Consider the following 5,496-nt stretch of genomic DNA (forward strand, 5'->3'; position numbering starts at 1 on the left):
ATGATGTGAAAAACTAGTGAATTTACTACTGACTTCAAAGGAAGCTCCAATTCATGAAATTAATCTTAAACTTGCATTTCAGATATGTACAATTAAATTAAGTCAAAAAGTAAATTAGAGATATATTGCCTTTCTTAAACTCCCTCCTTATTAAAGATATCTTCATTAAAATATAAGATATCTGAAACTAAATTGTAGATATCTAAAATTGACTAGTCAAAACTAAGTTAGAGATATCCAAAATTGTATTTTTCACTAGACAGAATTCCTTTTAAGATATCTTCAAATAAATTACATATATTTTGAACGTATTCATCTTTTGGACTTCTGATATCTTAATTGATCATTTTGACTAGTCAGAATGTGATTGTAGATATCTTAAAATTATTATTCTGATTAGTCAAAATATACATGATTTATGTACCAGGTCTGCGTATTATAGAAGACTTTGATTTTACATTTTCAATAAAATCACTTACATATTGGTAGTAGTGGGTTGAATTTTTGAGCTTGTTTCTAAAATGTAGTTGCCTTTTTCGGCTTGCTTCATGGAGATAATGTCCACAAAAATCCAAACATGTAATTTTTCACAGTATTGAAGTCATGATCATATGTTGCCATCTATGGGCGACTGAATGCCATTACATTTAAGGTGGAATAGAAAATTTGTTTTGATGTGGTAGTTTTGGAAGGGTAGGAGGGAAAACGCAACCTGCAACTACTGTAAGTTTACAGAAACATAAGCCCAAAGTCGGTTAAAATGAGCACACCTGGCAACTGTGGCAGCACATGTGGGATTCACGCAATGACGAGAATTCAGATATCTGAAAATGTCGCGTTTCGATTTTTAGATGTCTGTAATACTAATTCAGGATTTATGACTCATCAGATGACGAATACGCTGACGTCATTAGAGATGTCTTAAAAGACATTTTGACTAGTCACAATTTAACTGTAGATATCTTTAATTACTGTTCTTATTAGTCCGATAGTAAATGCATCTTAAATCGTCATTCTGACTAGTCAAAATATAATTGTTATTAGTCAAAAATCTGTTGAAGATATCCAGTATGTAATTAAAGATATTCAGACAAAAACAATTTAATATTAAAATGGCTTTCCATAATCAGCCATTTTGTGTTCGAACATTGTGCTTGTTATGGACAAACCATGCCTAGCACAGAAGTCCAATTACATCACACCACTCGGGTTCAGATCAGGCAGGCCTTTCCTCCCAATCACTCCTCCCCAGGTTTCCAGTCATTGCCAACATAAGCATTGTCCACCTACTACCTCCAAGAAGGCCGGATACTCTGAACTGTTGTTAGGTGCATATGCACAGTGAAAGTTGTCTTCTCTGAGAGCCAAAACCTCATTGAGGCGACCCTCTTATTTACCGAGACAAACTCCAAATTTACAGCCGCCAGCCGGGGACTTGTGCGTAACCCCACACCCGCCTGGCGTCTCTCACCCTGTACAACTCCTGATTAGGAGAGAGACCAACCCCTATCGAATAGTATGGTTCCAGAGTCCACACTGCGTCCCAACTATATCTAGCTGGTATCTCCCCGGTAACCCTCTCCCAGGCAGGGTACCCTTTAATCCTTCTATGCTGTCTATAGGGGTGCTTCTTGAATCGTGTTTGTCTGGATCCTCACTCCAGACCTGTTTGCCACGGGAGACCCTACTGGAAGCTAAAAGCTCCCATCATTAGACCACACAAGCCCTTCCACCACAACAAGGCCTAATCCAGGAAGGGACTGATAATACAGTATTTGCCATTGTTCAAAAAAGGCTACTTACAGGCACTGACAATCCTGATGGCAGTTGGCTTAATAAATGTCTGATAACAAAAATGTTTTATCGGATTAACTACAGTCGAAAAGTGCATACTGGTCCCCCGCCCCTGCATTCTTTGGCAACCCTATGCACAATCTTTATGTGTGAGAAGGTGTGGTGAGTTTCCTGACGACGAGGATCATTTCAAGACAGAAAAAAGTATTGTTACGATCTTTAATTAACCACATTGAAAAGTCACTGATGCATTAGTTGAAATAGCATCATTCTAGCAGAGGAAACCTGTTTACTGATGAATTTAAAGTAAGCCTGCTGAAAAAAGCCAGTTAAAATGCTCATGCATTAAGCACTGCAGTATTTAGGGCAGACTGAATTGATGTTTATGATCTTTTCTGACGTTATGACTGTATACTTTATATGTATATAATGAGTTAATAGTTGTTCATGACTCAGTTTTGTTTTTCTACCTGTAGATGTATATTCAAAAAAATTTTTGTAAAGGCAGCAGCTCCTTATCATTTTGTCCATATCATTATCTGTAAAGCATTAAAGGCTAATATTACTGGCAGGCTTGTCAAAACTCTCCATTAGCGTGGGCCAAAGACAGAGATAGGATTGCTTATGTCTCCAGGGTTTTCTCACACAAGGTAATCTTCCAACCCATGCAAGAAACATGAACGATTTATATAATTTATAAAGCATATTTCTACTACTATACATATTCCTAAAGTATAGCATTTAGTAGTACTAAGCTTTTTTTATAGTATGCTAATCATATCAGAAATCTCAGGATATTGACATATTACAGTACTATTTAATATGTCATACATACTAAGATAGCAGCATTGCCCAGCATTTTAGCCAATGTTTCATGACATGTTTATTGTACTCTGGCAGAACAGAATGTTTATACATAACTCTGCTTAAATATATTCATTCTGTTCATTATATTGTGATCATAACTCATAAATAATAATTAATAAATTTCTCCATTGGGTCAGCGAGATGTAGTTAAATTTCAGTCTAAATTACCCAGTTTTGAGTGTCACGTCTTGCACTTCAAGCATTGAATAGTAGGCCAACTCTGTATTCAATGTGTAAAAAAATACCTATAAGTACAGTAGCACTGTATCGTAATTAACACTGTGTATATTGTATCATACAGAGAAAGAAGAAATACTGGCATAGAAATATGGTATGGTAGGAAGTGTACATTTTATAAGTGTATATTTAAGGGCTTGTTTCCCAGACAGGGATTAAACACATAAATTATTTTACTTTCAATTAAAGGAACACTCTGCAACATTTGTATCTGATAATAACAGCTTCAGAATCATTGTGATGTTTCACTGACCTGTAATAGTGAGATCAAAGCCTCTGTCATTGCTATTCTGGGCTTAGCCCTGAAGAAACTGTACTATGTATCTTGTGGAAGAGGGTAGGAAACCACCCTCTACTTCCCTCCCCCTTTAAGTTCAGTACAGAGATGTAAAATGTAATGACACTAGAGGGAGTCAAAGGAGTGAAAACCAGGTGTATTTTAGTACAAATTGCATAATAGTAGTAGATATCATATGGTATAATTTTTCATCCGTTTCCCTGAATTAGATGTGTGTTATGCCCAAACTACTCAAACATAATACTCTCCAAATGTGATAAATAACATTGGTCATTGTGAATGTGTGCTATTTCAGGGTAAATTTGTTATAGGATGTTGACTCTGTTTTTTTTATTTAGTGAAATAGTAAAGTGTAGATTTACATGTGTTTACAGATCAAAATATTCAGACACATTTGGAACATTCACTAAAAATGGACAAAGTTGAATGCAGGAAATTTATAATTGCAAAAGCTCTAAAGCTCTAAAGGATTCTCCTTCTTATTTTAATCTTTCATATCTGAAGGAGAATAGATGTGAACTGGAAAAAAACTGACAGCTACCCTCACTTCCAGTACAGCACCACTTGTGGCCAGCAGGGGAGGGGGTTCTTGATTTTTAGTGGAAGTGTGGGATCTCTACTGTGTGAGATATTAAACTATGCAGCAATAGATTTTCATTTGCACTGTTGTTTTATACTGTAATGTATACTGTAATGTGATGCGAACCTTTTCACACAGCCTAAGGACAAGCCTGGCGGCATGTTTCCAGTGTCTCGATTGTGTGTTCTCAGACTAGATCAGTCATTGGTGAGGAATGTGCAAAATGAGTTCTTTCACTGGAACCCAGTAAAAGCATGCAGTAGAGCAGCATCACCAAAGCTGCCCATAAAAACATGCATGCAACTCAAAATCCCCAACAGTGTGCTGTTTCCTTCCTTACTTCTTAGGCTTCATGTTTTTTTGCATTCCTAGTACACGTGAGGTGCCATAATTTAATTGTATTTTACATGAATTTGGTTTACCTTTATAATGTTCTAATATTCGAAGTCAATCCTATGCATGACAGAGCTTTCAGAATGGTGGTTTGTGTACCCTGTGCAGTTAGTGGAGCTGAGAAAACTGACAGTAAGTGAAGAAACAAGTAGGTGGTCATATGTTATGGTTGATCGGTGTATATAAGCATTGAGTTCTGTAAATCAAATCCCCTCTTGGTGATTTTGCATAGAGAATAAGAAACTATTCTAAAGGCAGGTAGGTAGGGTTTTTTATCTCTCAGCCCCAAGGGGACAGTCATTTATTCATCAGCATCTAGACACTCAAACCTAGTCATATACTCACTGAACCTGCCTCAGAGCAAAAACAGATTGGAAAATTTCTGTTGTTGTTGTTGTGGGCCCTAACTTTATAGCATATAGCATAATCTCTAGTGTTAAATTAAGGTGTACAATGATCATTTATTTTCAGTGAAACACATAAAAATACTAATATTCATGTCAACATTGCCTTATAATTTCAATACCTGTAATTAAGCAAATTTGAATTTGAATATTGAATATTTTAAAATTAATATTTTACATTCTCTTAAGTGTATTTCAATGAAAGTAATTGATTTTAAAAGGCAGGAAGACATGCTGGATGAGGTGCTAGTCAATCAATATGGCACCACACTCTCACACACTCACCCTGAGGACACTCACTTTTGTATAGTCAATCCACCTTACCAAAGTGATAAACAGTGATAAACAAAATAAGAAGCCAGTGCCATGGGTATGCATTTCCCCACTTCCCAGTCAAAAATAAAGATTCACACATCTGGTGTTGTCACAAGCCTAAGGGACCCATCCCATCAACTTGTGGGGCTTTGGCATAGTTTTCAAGCCAATGGCTGAGAGATAAATAGGTAAAAGCAAACTAATTAAATACTGGGCAAAGCTGTAGAGTTAAGTCACTTTTAAAGCACCATGGTTTTCTTCATTGACCAGAGTTGAAATGTATAAATGTTGAAGGGAAAACGTTTTAAGCTGTACAAAAGCATAATAAACTAATACATTAGCAGCAAATTTATCACAATTTTATGTAACTTTCTGTGAGGGAGCTTTTAGAGGCAAACCTTATAGACATACTATCACTGCCACAGTGAATTACCTTAATTTAAATCACTTTGCATTTAGCTTGAACTCTTAGATTCACTTTATACCAAAAATGTTGGTGGTCATTTAGATAAAACTCCCTTTAAAGTAACGTTCGTTATGAAGACTGTTATTTTTCAAAGTGATGAAATGGGGAATTTTAAAACTCGTTGCTTGCCCACCCCCTCCCA

This window comes from Hoplias malabaricus, chromosome 1, assembly GCF_029633855.1.
Source record: "Hoplias malabaricus isolate fHopMal1 chromosome 1, fHopMal1.hap1, whole genome shotgun sequence".
Lineage (NCBI taxonomy): Eukaryota > Metazoa > Chordata > Actinopteri > Characiformes > Erythrinidae > Hoplias > Hoplias malabaricus.